The 16,064-nt window shown below is 42.4% G+C and overlaps 1 non-coding gene across 1 annotated transcript; it reads left to right on the forward strand.

The window, feature by feature from the left end:
- Nucleotides 1–8,955: 8,955 nt before the first annotated feature.
- On the forward strand, nucleotides 8,956–9,062 carry LOC120271390. The gene has a single exon (XR_005540000.1). It is a non-coding gene; the product is annotated as a small nucleolar RNA R71 (small nucleolar RNA).
- Nucleotides 9,063–16,064: the final 7,002 nt, after the last annotated feature.

Consider the following 16,064-nt stretch of genomic DNA (forward strand, 5'->3'; position numbering starts at 1 on the left):
AAGCAACTAAAACAGTCCCTTAAATGACGATCTTGAGTTTCCACAAGGTTTAATTAGTAAAACTAGAGTATGAGAAGATTCAATGTTAGTAAAAATTCTCCTAAACTTAACAGGACAACCATTGGAAGCAATGAACAATGAAAGCAAAAGTATAGAACATGTGTAATGTGAACCCCCTCCCCAACACTTATCAAGGATTAGGGTTTATTTGTCTCAAGAGAGCTTTTAATCTAATTTTGGGAGTTGAGAAGATCAATCAAGTTCCCTAGAGCATTAAGTAGTTAATACGGCTGAATATGTGTATGAACCGCAAGTGTACGGGTGTTGAAGTAATAAATACCTGGTGAATCATGTAGTCGAATCCAAAGGGGACATGGATACTAGTATTAACTGCTTCTCTACTATCGAGCCAAATGATAAATGGATGGTGTGGTGATCTAACATGCGAAGAGATAAATACTGGAGATGAATATGCAAGGGTAAAATGGAGGGAGAATCTTAGTTAGTAAAAGTGGGATATTCGGGTAATCATCCCCTAGGATTCAGGTATTAGTTACCGGATATGCAAAGTGTTTCTATGATAAGTAAGTTAAGTCTTGGAAATCCAAATATAATCAGATCCTGTCTCCAGATCACTGATAATAGTCCCCTATGAGGTCCCGATGGAGAAATCGCACAATCTCAACACCTCACACCACATATGACCGCAAAGCACTCTAGGGGTTCCAAAAGGTGTATCCAATTACTAAAGATAGACCCAACCCAAATTCCACGCAAAGGATCCCTAGCCCCCTACAAGGTCCCAGTGGAGAAATCTCTCAATCTCATGCCTCACAACAAAAATGGTTGCATAGAGTCTAGGGAATACGGAGATAGAATACACCAACCAAAGGAGAAAAAGAACGTTTCACTATCTCATGACTCACCCTCTCAACCCTCTTCAATCTTGAGGTTCTAACCCTAATGTAGACCTCTCTCTCACATGGCAACAAATCATGCAAACCAAATAACCATGGGATCAATAAGGCAAGCAAGCATTAGACAATCAAGATTGAAACTTAATCAAACTTGGATTAATATAGAAACACAATGCAAATTCACAAAAGATGAGAATCCTAGGGTTCACAAGCCCAAATACACTCTAGGGTTTTAGCTCTCCATGGAGCAATATACAAAATACACCATCAATGAATGAAATTACATAAAAACCATAGAAATAAACCCACTTATATATGAACTGATGGCATTGATGGACAGCTTCGACGTCTTGAAGGACCCACTCCGAAGTTAGGTTCGCCGGTGGCTTCCTTGATGCTATGACTGAGGAGGAATCAATCAAAGTTGGTGACGAAGCGCCTCCAAAGCTGTAAAGACCTCCTCTCCAAAACCTAGCCATCTCACTCCTCAAGAGCCGCACAAAAGATCTGCAAAAGTCCCTTTAGAATCAAGCAAATGGCGTATTTATAGCTCCAAATTGCGTCTGTCACATGCTCCCATGTGCCTGTGTGTATTTTTCACGCACCCGCATGAGCTGAAGTAATTTGGATGCCATCGCACTGAATTTCCACGCGGGGCGCATGAACAGTAACTTTGCTACATTACTGTTAGTAAAATCGCTACAGTGGTAAGCTATAAGGCTTTTCTTTATTGACTCATCATGAAAGGTCTTGAAGTCTTCACAAAGAGAAGGAATGCAAACATGTGACTACCCTTGTGCCCTTCTAACTGGTGAAATGGCTAACAAAACCATGGAAGGTGGCACACATCTCCTCATACACAAACTCCTCTCATGTCTTTTGATAAGTGCTTGTGCGATATGAATGCGAAGCATTCTTTCCTTATGTTAAGCATTATCTTTCTTGGGTTTTTACTCTAATATGTGTGTTTTTATGTTACTTTTATGCAGGTAGGGTTGTGAGGCCGATCATGAATGGAATAAGCCAATGTGGATCATAATGCACCGATTTTGGAGGAAATCTTGCAAAGGTTTAAACGCGAAGACATGGGTTGGGTGTGAGATGCTAGAGTGTGTGCCAACCTCCTCGTATTTAAGTTAGCACAACCATTTGGAGGGGCACAATGGTAGTCATACTCAAGCATTCCGACTTATGCATATGGAACAAGATCTCCACCAACTTTTCCATCATTGAAGAAGCAAAGCGATACACGACGTGAACGTGTGCCCGTTTGCGTTACCTCAATGAAAGTATGGACTTGGGAAGTATTTTAGGCCAGGCACTGTAAAAACACAATGCACCGAAAGTACTATAGCAGCACTGTTCACATCCCAGGCGAAAAACCCGAATTGAGAGAATCCCATGCGGGCGTGTGGAAATTATACACGCTTGGTGTGGAAATTCCACAAGGGTGTGTGTAAAATCCACAGAGCCCGTGTGTGTACTCGATTCCAGACCCTATTTAAAAGGCTGATTCAGTCACGATTTGACATTCTTTTTCTTCATCTTTTCTAACTTGAGAGGCGCTTGGCTAGGGTTTTTGAGAGGTATTGGCTAAAGTTTTTGGAGAGGTTCTACGGCTCGACATCATTATTCCTTAGGAAGAAGGTTGGTAGGGGAGCTTTCGTCGGGCGTATCCTATCTCAGGACAAGGGAATCCTTGGAAGGCAGTAGGGGACTTTTCCACAAGACCATCGACATGACTATCGATGGGGTTTCTCTATGGATTCATTGCTTTTTACATCCTATTTCTTTTGATTGTACTTAGCTCCATGGAGGCTAAACCCCTAGTGGGTACTTGGGTATTTGTGAACCCTAGGATGTATTTGTTTTCATTGAATCTCTTTATTATGCTTTCAATTAATTGATGTTTATTGTGAGTTCCAACCTTGAATGCTTGATTGTATGAACATTTCCCCTAGAGTGACACTAGGGTTGAGAGTTCTTGTTGGTAACCTTGTGAGTGAGTGACACACCCCGAGCGTTAGACAATGCTAGGTTGGAGACGGTTGAGAGGGTGAGTTGAGAGGTACATGAGCGTCCCCTTTCCCCTCCGGCGTGATAGATTCTATCTCCGTTTCTCGAGTTCTCTGTGGCCATAATAGAGTGAATGGTCTAAGGGATGACCTTCCGCTGTGTGTTAGTTGTGCGTGCAACAGAGTGAAGCGTTGAGGTGATCTTAGTATCTAGGGCTTAATTGTGGTAAGGGACCTTCCACCTGGACCAAAGGCTTAATCTAGGTCTTAATTGTGGTATAGGGACCTTCCACTTGGAATCCCTAGAGATCATTGCAACTCTATCCGAGTGAGAGGTTGAGAGGTTATCTAATCTTTCCTCCGGGACATGTATAGAGTTAGGCATAGTTGACCTTAGATTTGGGACTATGTATTTAAGGATTTTCACAACTCACCATTAGCATTGATTAGGAAGCATAATAGAGGGTTCTTGCACTTGAAAACAATTTGTCCTAGGCGGAGCATTATCCGAGTACCCCATCTTTATCGATTGCCTTACCACCTCCTTTACTCGTGCTCTCTTACTTGTTGTTTTTACTTTTGAGAATTGAATCATTATCACACTTATGACTACTGGTTTTTCACATAGCTAAGAAGCGGATTAAGTGTTTTTATTCCCTACTCCCTGTAGATTCGATACCCGCTCATCCGAGATTATTACTTCGACAAACCCGTACACTTGCGGGATATACGCAAGGGGACCTTGTCCGTGACGGTCGTGTGAGCAAAGAGGCCTTTGACTGGCCTGGGGAATATTGACAGCTGCCGCATAAATCATGGAAAACCTGGCCTGGAGTGAGATCATAGGGGGAATGTGTGAGCAGCTCATTGTACACAATTGTATCAGTATAATCCTGATCGTATAACCCAAGATATATCGAGAACTGGGTCAGAGACATCCCATGCTGATGACCAAAAGCTCTGAAATGCATGGTATCCTCTGTGTTAAAAATAGCGTCAACTGCTTCACGGTCAAAAGAAAATGAGGCAAGAACCTTAAAGGTGATGTCTCACCTGATGGGCTCCTGAATAGAAAACAATCTATCCTAACTGTTCACACTAACAAGTGCTCTGACCTCCTTAGTGAGACCAATGTGCTCTAAAGCATCCCGGTCAATAAGGCTCGACTGTCCAATCTTGAGATTCTAGAGACGCTCGAGCCGTTGTTGATGAACGAGGTCAGGAAATTCGACTACTAGTGGTGGGGTCGGCTCCCTATCATGGAGAGGGCATTTCTGAGCCAATCTCTTGGTCCATGGTTCCATATCTGTGAAGAAAATACTTAAAAATATCAGTCGGTACAAATAGAATATAAATGGGGCACCACGCACAGGGAGAGAAAACAGGCTGGTTGGCCAGTGTCCCAACCCACGTGGGCGCCTGGGCTAGCCACGCGCCCCCATGGACGCTCGTGGCTCGAGTCAGTGCCACATGGGGGCCGAGCGGCGTGGGCAGCCTAGTGCGTGGCTTGCCGAGCCGCATCTGACACGTCATCAGGTCATGCTAAACCCGAGTGAGCGGGTGCTCGAGCAATAATCGCAGATTAGTGGGTATCGTATCCATAGAGAGTAGGGAATAAAGACACATAAGTTGTTTCTTAACTAATGTGGAAGATGAATAGTTATATGTGTGACAAGATTAAATTCTCAAAAGTGAAACAATAAGAAAGATAGCACAAGTAAAGTAGAAAATAAGGCAATAAATAAAGATGGGGTACCCGGGTATTGTTCAATCTAGGACAATTGTTTCAAGTGCAAAAAACCTCTATTATGCTTCCTAATTAATGCAACAGTGAGCCGTGAAAATCCTTAATTGCATAGTCCCAAATCTAAGGTCAACCATGCCTAACTCTATACATGTCCCGGAGGAGAAATCGAACAACCTCAACACCTCGCACTCGTATAAAATTGCAATGAGCTCAAGGGATTCCAAATGATAAATCATATTCCTATGTATAGACCTAACCCTTTGGTCCAGGTGAAATATCCCTAGCCACAATTAAGCCCTAGATGCTAAAATCACTTCAATGCTTCACTCCGTTTCACTCTCAACTAAGCCCCAACGGAAGGTAATCACTTAGCCCATTCACTCTACTATGGCTGCAAAGAACTATTGGAATGTGGAGGTAGGATAGATCACACCGGAGGAAAAAGGGGATGCTCCGCTACCTCTCTACTCACCCTCTCAACCCTCTCCAATCTAGGTTTGTCTAACTCTCATGGTGTGTCACTCACTCACAAGAATTCCTAAGAAGAATTCTCAACCCTAATGTCACTCTAGGGAAGTATTCGTACAATAAAGAATACAGGATTGGAACTCACAAAAAACATCAATTAATTGAAAGCATTATAAAGAGATTCAATGAAACAAATACATCCTAGGGTTCACAAATACCCTAGTACCCACTAGGGGTTTAGCTCTCCATGGAGCTAGATATAATCAATGAAATTGAATAGAAAAACAAAGCATCCATAGAAAACCTCCTCGTTAGTCATGACAATGGTCTTGTGGAAAGTCCTCTACTCATCGCAAGGGTCCCTTTGTCTGGCCTAGGATACACCTCGCCTGATCAGTGCCGACGAAAACTCTCCCACTAACCTTCTTTCAAACGGCGTGTGATGTCAAAGCCATGGAACCTCTCCAAAGCGCTATCCAATACCTCTCAAAATTCTAGCCACAACCCTCTCTCAAGTTGGAGAGAAGATGGAGAAAAGAATGCAGAAATCGGGGGTAAAATCAGCTTTTAAAGGGCTGGATTCGGGATTTCACACGCCCTATGAACACCTCTGTAGATGTTTCACACGGGCGTGTGGAATTTCCGCATGCCCGTGTGGATTCTCCATTTTTCTGTTTTCTTGGCCGGCTATAAACAGTGCTGGTACAGTATTCTTGCTACAATACCCTACTACAGTGTCGGCACGAAATACTCCCGAATCCATGCTTTCATCGAGGTAATGCAAACAAGCACATGTTTACGTCGTGGATCGATTTGCTTCTTTAATAACGGACATGCTAGCGGAGATCTTATTCTATATGCACAAGTTGGAATGCTTTAATGTGACTGCCCTTGTGCCCCTCCAAATAGTTGTGCTAACTCGAATACAGGGAGGTTGGCATACATTCCCGCATCTCAAATCTGACCTATGTCTTCGCGTTTGGACCTTAGCAAGGTTTCCTCCAAATTGGTGCATTACGACCCACATTGGCTTCTTTCTCTCATATTCGGCCTCCCAGTACTACCTACATGAAAGTAACATAAATACACCCATATTAGCGTTAAATGATGATAAAAGTAATGCTCAACACAAGAAAAGAATGCTTTGCATTCTTATTACACAAGCACTTGTCACGCGCCCGTGCGGCTGGGGTGGCCCTCGGCCAAGAGGGCCACACGGGCGCATAGCCCTCCTGGCCACATGGCCTCGTGGGCGCCCAACTCCGGTGACTTGGCCGGAGTTGGGCACCTACGCCTCATACAATGCCATTGTCAAACATTCAAGAAGTGTTTAGCATGAATCCCTATGAGAAATAGCATAAAAATACCTTGAAAGCTCCATAAAAATGGCCTTGAAGAACATGGAAAGGTTAGAGAGGGTTGAAGGCTTACCAGAAAAAATTGGAGAAGAAAACTCGGTGAAAACGCCTACAAAACACGTCTAATCCTCGAAGGAGTTAAAAATAATTCGTTTGATAGACCAAAACTTGGGTTTTATAGTAGTAAAAGGTTGGAAGATGAAAGGGCCCTTTCAAGATGGAAGATGATGAATAGTGCCCCTTCACATTCATATAGGCACATGGTGGTGTGGATTGTCCACACCGCCACGTGGGTACTGTACATGACCGAGTGTAAATTCCACATGGCCGTATGGACTGCAAAATTTCTTCAGACAATCTACTAGAGGCCTAAAACTCCAAATTAACACCAAATTTTCAACATTAAACATCAAATTTACCCTAAACCATGACATACACATGAAAAACAATTCGAATCACTAAAAAATTCCATAAAAACACCAGCGATCAACCAAAATTAACTAAGACACACACTCATGAAATTATTTCTACAGAATTGAAAATCTAAGACTACAAATTAACAAAAAACTTGGGTTTCCTCCTAAGAAGCACTTGTTTAACGTTACTTAGCTTGATGTACCTGTCCTTACCGCATGGAGGCTCATAGAGATGAAAAACCTCCTTCTTAGTAACCTGCACATATGATGGTCACAAATTTTGCATATTCAAGGAAAAATTCTTAAAATCCATTTCACTAATCCTCCTTGTGGTTGGTCCTTGAGGACTTGTCCTACATGATGGCTCAATTTCTCTTCTTGCATATCCGGCCACTGCTCATATGGATCTGGATATAAAAATTCCTCCAAGTACTGACTAGAAATCTCATCATTGACATCAACAAAATAACAAATATCATCAAAATCAAAAGAGTGCTTCATTGCTTCGGTGAGACGATATATGATCTTTTCTTCTCCAATACGCAGTGCAATCTCGCCTCTATCCATGTCTATCAGTGCCTTGGAGGTGCATAATAATGGTCTAACCAAAATTAATGGAACCTCTGTGTCTTCATCAATATCTAACACAACAAAAACTAGAGGAAAAATATACTTGTCAACCTTTACCAAAACATCTTCAATTATACCTCTAGGATGATGAACAGAAGGATCGGCTAGATGTAAGGTCATGCAGGTCGGCCTTGGCTCTTCCAACCCCAATTTCTGAAATAATGTGTACGGCATGACATTAATACTAGCTCCATAATCAGCCAAAGCTTTCTCTTCCCCCAAACCTCCGATTGCACATGGTATGATGAAGCATCTCGGATCTTTCATTTTATTTGGCAAATTTTTCTGAAGCATTGCTGAACAATTGCCTTCCAATACCACAACCACACTTTCCTCCATCTTCCTCTTATTGGTTAAGAGGTCCTTCAAGAATTTTGCATATGAGGCGTTTGAGATAATGCCTCTAAAAACGGAATGTTTATGTGTAGTTGTTTGAATAGATCCAGAAATTTCCTATATTTCTCATCAACTTGATCTTTCTTCAAACGCGCTGGATAAGGAATTGTTGGAGAAAATGAAGAGGGAGGCACAGCTGGCTCCTTCTACTTGTCTTGTACCTTACCCTTTGGCTTTTCTTGAGGAATTTGAACAGTCTTCCTAGTGGGTGTTTTAGCTTGAAGAATTTCATAATTGTTCTCTGTGGCAAGCTTTTCTTGGAGCTCTCGACCACTTCTCAAAGTGATCACCTTCACTTCCTCTCTTTGGTTAGTCTCGGTGTTACTTGGCAAGCTTCTTAAAGGCCTCTCTGCCAATGACTTTGCTACTTGTTTCTCCAAATTATTTAAAGAAGCGGTGTGATTGCGGAGTGTGGCTTCTATGTTTTGGAACCTTGTGTTAGTTAATTGAATGAACTTTGACAAAACCCTTTCTAATTCTGAAACTCTCTCCGGAATCGAAGGTGTTTGCTGAAATTCAGGTGAGGTAGTGGATTTTTGTTGCCTTTGATTTCCCCATGAGAGATTTGAGTGGCTTCTTCACCCTTGGTTGTAGGTGTTACTATAAGGATTACGTTGCCTTCTTCTCGAGTTTCCCACAAAATCCATTTGCTCAATTGTGGCTAAAGTAGCAATCGAGATAGGACAATCGGATGGCATATGCTAACCCCCACCCCCATTGCAACTTGTGATCATGGCTATCTTTGACGAAGTCAAAGTATCCAACTTCTTGCTCAATGCCTCTACTTGGGCTGCTAAGGATTTAACCACATCAATCTCATGGAGCATGGCGACTTACTTCTTTTCTTTTGTATTCCATTGGTAGCTATTCAAACCCATTTCTTCAATTCATTGTCAGGTTTCTTCGGGGGTCTTATTTCCCAATGTTTCTCCCTTGGTGGCATCAAGAAGTTGTTTGTTACTTGAGTTTAACCCATTGTAAAATGATTGAATGACCATCCATTAGGAGAACCCATGTTGCGGACACTTCCGCAAGAGGTCCTTGAATCATTCCCAAGTCTCAAATAAAGATTCAAGCTATATACGAACAAATGAAGATATCTCATTAGGAAGCTTTGCCGATTTCCCCGAAGAAAAATACCTTGCAAGGAAAGCCTCACCCATTTCATTCCATGTTGTAATAGATGCTCTTGGTAATGAGTGGAGCCATTGTTTGGCTCTTCCCTTCAATGAGAATGGGAAAGCCCTCAAATGAATTGCATCATCCGAAACCCCATTGATCTTCAACATGTCACAAACTTCAAGGAAATTCTCAATATGATCGTTCGGGTCTTAATGGGCTAATCCATTAAATTGTGCGCACTGTTGAACCATTTGAATGAAACCTGGTTTTAACTTAAAATTCTGGGCTGCTACCGGTGGCTTAACAATGCTCTATTGAGTCAAAATCTGAAAGTGTTCTTGGTTACCCCCCTTGTTCTGCCATATTTTCAGATTCTTCAACCTTTATTTTAGCTGAAAAATTCTGTTCCTGCGCAGGTTCCTTGCTCCTTCTATGAAGTCTTAGCTCAATTTCAAGATCCTCTTCAACCAATGTCAAAGGGTTCCCTCGGGTCATAATCTGTAGCTTAAATCAATGAAAAGAAAAAAAATAAGAATGGCGAAAGAGAGTAATATGAAGTAGAAAAACAAATGAACATATGAATGACTAAGGTAATCAAGTCCTAGTGTTCCTAATATAACGTTCCCTGACAATGGCACCAAAAACTTGACACAACCAAATATGCGTATGAACCGTAAGTGTACGAGTGTCGAAGTAATAAATACACGGTGAGTCGGGTGGTCGAATCAACAAGGAACAGGGTTAGTAGTACTAACTGCTTCTCTGTTGTCTAGCAAAATGATAAATGGATGGTGTGGTGATCTTATGTGTGAAGAGATAAATACCGCAGACAAATATGCAAAGGCAAAATCTAGGGAGAATCTCAATCTGTAAATGTGTGGTATTCGGGTAATGCTTCCTCTAGGATTCAGGTGTTAGGTACCAGATATGCAAAGTGTTTCTATGATGAGTAAGTTAAGTCATCGAAATCCAAATATAATCGGATCTTGGCTCCAGATCACCGGTACTAGTCCCCTATGAGGTTCCGGTGGAGAAATCGCTCAATCTCAACACCTCACACCACATATGACCGCAAAGTACTCTAGGGATTCCAAAAGGTGTATCCGATTCCTAAAGATAGATCCAATCCTAATTCCGAGGAAAGGATCCCTAACCCCCTATAAGGTCCCAGTGGAGAAATCTCTCAATCTCAAATGTCACACCAAATATGGTTGCATAGAGTCTAGGGAATACGGAGATAGAATACACAAATCGAATGAGAAAGGGAACGCTTCACTATCTCATGATACACCCTCTCAACCTTCTTTAATCTTGAGGCTCTAACCCTAATGGTGACCTTTCTCTCACCACGGCAACAAATCATGCAAACCAAATAACCATAGGATCAATAAGGCAAGCAAGCATTAGACAATCAAGATTTAAACTTAATCAAACTTGGATTAATATAGAAACACAAGGCAAATTCACAAAAGATGAGAATCCTAGGGTTCACAAGCCCAAATACACTCTAGGGTTTTAGCTCTCCATGGAGCAATATACAAAACACACCATCAATGAATGAAATTACATAAAACCCATAGAAATAAACCCACTTATATATGAACTGATGGCCTTGATGGACAGCTTCGACGTCTTGAAGGACCCACTCCGAAGTTAGGTTCGCCGGTGGCGTCCTTCATGCTATAACAGAGGAGGAATTGATCAAAGTTAGTGACGAAGTGCATCCAAAGCCGTAAAGACCTCCTCTCCAAACCCTAGCTGTCTCACCCCTCAAGAACTGCACAAAAGATCTGCAAAAGTCCGGTTAGAATCAGGCAAACGACGTATTTATAGCTCCAAATCGAGTCTGTCACATGCTCCTACTCACCCGTGTGAATTTTTCAAGCGGAGGCATGGGCTACAGGAATTTCCACATAAGGCGCGTGAACATTAACTTTGGTACAGTGCTACTACAGTAAAATCGCATATTGAAAGGTCTTGAAGTCTTCACAAAGAGAAGTAATGCGAAGACGTGACTACCCTTGTGCCCTTCCAACTGGTGAATTGGCTTGCAAATCCATGGAAGTTGGCACACATCTTCTCAGACATGAACTCCTCTTGTTTCTTCATCATTAAATCGCACAAGAACTCTCAACATCGTGCTTTGATAGCCTATCTTTATTTCCTTTTGAATTTCCAATGCATTCACAACCTATATGCATAATAGAACACCCAATTCACGAAATGACACATAAACCATATAAAACATAATGCTCAATGCATGTAAAACACATATAAAAACATGTTCACTCAAGCACTTATAAGCAGTCATAGGTGGTGTGAGGCAATGAGAGAGATTACCGTCGGAGCGTCATATTGGACTAGTCATCGGTCAACTTGAGAAAAGGACAGGTGTGTCTTAGGATACCCGTGACCCAACTTCTCTTAAATTAGGAAGCATTAGTTAAGTCTAACACCTTAGTGAAGTCCTAGGGGAATTCCTTGTCAATTTAGACCTTCTTCTTTTGTGACATTCCCTTGTCTGCTAATTGTATATGATATCAGTCTAATCCTTATTTGTGTTAGTTTAGTTTCATTCATTCACTATTTGTTATCTGGTTAGACAATAGAAGAATAGCTAGTACTAGTACTATGTAGTCCCTGTGGATTCGACTACCCTACCTTTGGGTATATATTACTTCGACACCCCATGCACTTGCGATACACATGTAAAGGGACGAGTCAATTGGCATTGATGTTTGTATGTTGCAAAACTCGATATGGGAGTTGCGACTATCTACAAGAGCATTGATGTGGGGTATAGTTGATAAGTGCTTGTGCGATATGAATGCGAAGCCTTCATTCTTTATGTTGAGCATTACTTTCCTCCGTTTTCTACATTAATATGTGTGTTTTATGTTACTTTTACGCAGGTAGGGTTGTGGGGCCGAGTATGAACGAAATGGGCCAATGTGAATCATAATGCACCTATTTTGGAGGAGATCTTGCTAAGGTTCAAACGCGAACATAGGGACGGGTGTGAGATGCTAGAGTGTGTGCCAACCTCCTAGCATCTCGAGTGAGCACATCTATTTGGAGGGGGCACAAAGGCGTCACGCTCGAGCATTCTCGACTTATGCATATAAGACCAAGAGCCCCGCCAACATGTACATCATTGAAGAAGCAAGTGATTCACGACGTGAACGTGTGCCCGCTTATGCTACTCCCCGATGAAAGTATGGAATTGGGAAGTTAATCGGTCGAAGAGCTGTAGAGCAACACTGCTCACAGATCGGGCCGAGAAATCAGAGAGACAGAGAATCCATCACGGCGCGTGTATCGTCCCACGCCCGTGGAGTTGCCTCGATTCCATGCTCTATTTAAAAGCTTTCGATTCCAGCCCTATTTAAAAGCTCGATTCAGCCCGATTTTGGTATTCTTTTCTCCATCTTTTCCTCAACTTGTGAGAGGACTTTGGCTAGGGTTTCGAGGGGTATTGGCCAAGGTTTTGGAGAAGTTCTACTGGCTCCGACATCGTGATTCCATTAGGAAGAAGGTTGGTAGAGCTCGATCGAGGCGTATCCTATACCTGAGACGAAGGAATCTTTGGACTGACGTAGTAGAGGACTCTACATAAGACCATCGACACGACCATCGAGGGTTTCTTTATGGATTCATTGCTTTTTACATTCAATTTCTTTGATTGTATTAAGCTCCATGGAGAGCTAAACCCCTAGTGGGTACTTGGATGATTGCGAACCCTAGATGTATTCGCTTTCATTGAACTTCTTTATTATGCTTTCAATAAATTGATGTTTGTTGTGAGTTCCAACCTTGAATGCTTGATTGTATGAACATTTCCCAAGAGTGACACTAGGGTTGAGAGTTTTTGTTGGTAACCTTGTGCGTGAGTAACACACCACTAGCGTTAGACAAAGCTAGGTTGGAGATGGTTGAGAGGATGAGTCTAGAGGCAGCAGAGCGTCCCCTTCCCCTCCGAGCGTGATAGATTCTACCTCCGTGCCTCGAGTTCTTGGCCGCCAAATGGAGTGAATGGTCTAAGGGATGAACCTCACTGCCTAGTTGCGCGGCGTGAAATGGAGTGAAGCGTTGAGAGGATCTTAGTATCTAGGGTTTAATTGTGGCTAGGGACCTTCCATCTGGACCAAAGGGTAAGGTCTATATTTAGGAAGAGATTTATCACTTGGAATCCCTAGAGCTCATTGCAACTCTATGCGAAAAGTGAGGTGTTGAGATTGTTCGATTTCTCCTCCAGGGACATGTATGAAAGTTAGGCATAGTTGACCTTAGATTTAGGGACTATGTATGTAAGGATTTCTACGACTCACCATTGCATTGATTAGGAAGCATAATAGAGAGTTCTTGCACTTGAAGCGATCATCCTAGGTGTGAAGCATTATCCCGAGTACCCCATTCTTTATCGGTTGCCTTCCCCTCTTCTTACTTTTTCTCTTTCACTTGTTGTTTTTATTGTTGAGAATTGAATCAATTTCACACTTATCACTATTGATATTCCACATAGCTAAGAATCAAATTAAGTATTTTCACTCCCCTTACTCCCCTGTGGTTTCGACCTCGCTCACCCGGGATTGCTTACTTCATCAACTGCCCGCACTTAGGATATAAGCAATGGGACCTTGTCAGTAGTGTTCCCTGTAGTTGCAATGGCAATCAAAAGTGAATGTTAACCCTAGAATGATTTCTTGCTATCTAGAGGATAAGTTTTATTCATCTAGCTAGGACATACATTAGGGAAGGGGTTGAGTCCACTTCTAAGCATTAAGTTAGGATGTACGCTATCAAACCTCTATATGTGGTCACCATAGTCCAAGGAGTTGTCCATGTAATCAATAGCATACGTCAATATATTTGTCAATTTGATTATGATTGCCACTCCCGCAAGTGTAAGGGATCGCTATAATACCCTCGTGTAAAGACACGAGGATTGTATTCCATGGGGCTAAGTATCTCCTATTACTCCTTCTTGAACTATTATCCAGCCTAAGATCTCAAATGATGGAATTTGTTCTAATAGATGCAATTAAAACTAAAACAAGATTACGAACAAATTAGAGAGAATAATCAATGAGCAAGAAAGAAAATCAATGTAATGCAAAGGCCTATTGATGTGGATCCCCTTAAGGGGTTATCATGAAACATGGATGCTGATCAAAAGTTGCAAGGGTAAATTGGACCAGAATTTCTAGATTAGAACTAAACCCCAATTTCTCTAGCGATTGAACCCGATAAAGTGTAACTTGTGTCATATGAATGCGAAGCATTCTTTTCCTTATGTTGAGCATTACTTTTCTCGTGTTTTACATTAATATGTGTGTTTTTATGTTACTTTTATGTGTATGGTTGTGAGGCTGAGTATGAAGGAAATAGGCCAATATAAATCATAATGCACCTATTTTGGCGGAGATCTTGCTAAGGTTCAAACGCGAAGACATAGGGGCATGTGTGTGAGATGCTGGGAGTGTGTGCCAACCTCCTCGCATTCGAGTGAGCACACATCCATTTGGAGGGGCACAAAAGGCGATCACACTCGAGCATTAAATCCTGCCTTATGCTTATAAGACAGAGCTCCACCAAACATATATATCATTGAGAGTTGTTCGGTCAAAAGAGGCAGTAGCAGGGAACGCAGCAGCGACAATGTAGACACTCATCAGAAAAAGCCATGCTCACGCGCTAGATAATCGTATAGGACAGAGAATCCACACGACGCATGGAAATTATCCACCCCTGCGCGTGGAAATTCTGGATGGGGCTACGCAGTCCCACGGCTCAGGGAGCTGTCCTCGATTCACCTCATTTAAAGTCGATTCAGCCTCGATTTTGGTATTCTATTCTCCATCTTTTCCCCCAACTTGAGAGAGGGCTTCGACTGGGGTTTTCGAGGGTATTAGCCAAGGTTTTGAGAGGTTCTCACTACTCCTGACATCGTCATTCTCGAGGAAGAAGGTTGGTAGGGAGCTCGTCGAGGCGATCACATATCTGACCGAGGGAATCCTTGAGCTGAGGAGTAGAGGACTCCCCTAGAGCCTGACCACGACCATCGAGGAGGTTTCTTTATGGATTCATTGCTTTTACATTCAATTTCTTTTGATTGTACTTAGCTCCACGGAGAGCTAAACCCTAGTGGGTACTTGGGTGATCGTGAACCCCTATGATGTGATTCGCTTTCTTTGAACTTCTTTATTATGCTTTCAATAAATTGATGTTTATTGTGAGTTCCAACCTTGAATGCCCTCGATTGTGTGAACATTTCCCTAGAGTGACACTAGGGTTGAGAGTTCTTATTGGTAACCTTGGTGGTGAGAGTGACACACCACGAGCGCTAGACAAAAGCTAGGTCTGGAGAGGGTTGAGAGGGTGAGTCGAGAGGCAGTGCTGGAGCGGCCCCTTCCTCCCGAGCGTGATAGATTCTACCTCAGCTCCTTGTGTTCTTTGCGCCATAATCAGAGTAGATGGTCTAAGGATGAACCTCCTGCGGGGCCTAGTTACGCGTCATGGAGTGAAGCGTTGAGGGATCTTAGTATTCATAGGGCTTAATTGTGGCTAGGACCCTCCCGCCGACCAAAGGGTTAGGGTTTATACTCAGGTGCTGTACTTTATCACTTGGAATCCCTAGAGCTCATTGCAATCCTTTATTCGAAAAGTAGGCTGAGAGAGGCTATTTAATCCTCCTCCCATTTACGCATCAGAGTTAGGCATAGTTGACCTCAGATTTGACATCAATGTATGTAAGGGATTTCTAAGGACTCACTCACTGCACTGATTAGGAAGTCATTAATAGAGAGCTCTTGCACCTTGAAAACGATTTTCCCAGGGTGAAGTGACACGTCCGAACAGCGCAGTGTGTACCGGCAGCGCACACGTGCATCGAAGTAACAACACCGGTGAGCTCGTAGCTCTAATCGCTGTGAAACGTTACTAGTATCAATTAACTTCTTCTCCGCTATCTAGCCTAATGATAATGGGATAGTGTG

Source organism: Dioscorea cayenensis, chromosome 10 (genome assembly GCF_009730915.1).
Source record: "Dioscorea cayenensis subsp. rotundata cultivar TDr96_F1 chromosome 10, TDr96_F1_v2_PseudoChromosome.rev07_lg8_w22 25.fasta, whole genome shotgun sequence".
Taxonomy (NCBI): domain Eukaryota; kingdom Viridiplantae; phylum Streptophyta; class Magnoliopsida; order Dioscoreales; family Dioscoreaceae; genus Dioscorea; species Dioscorea cayenensis.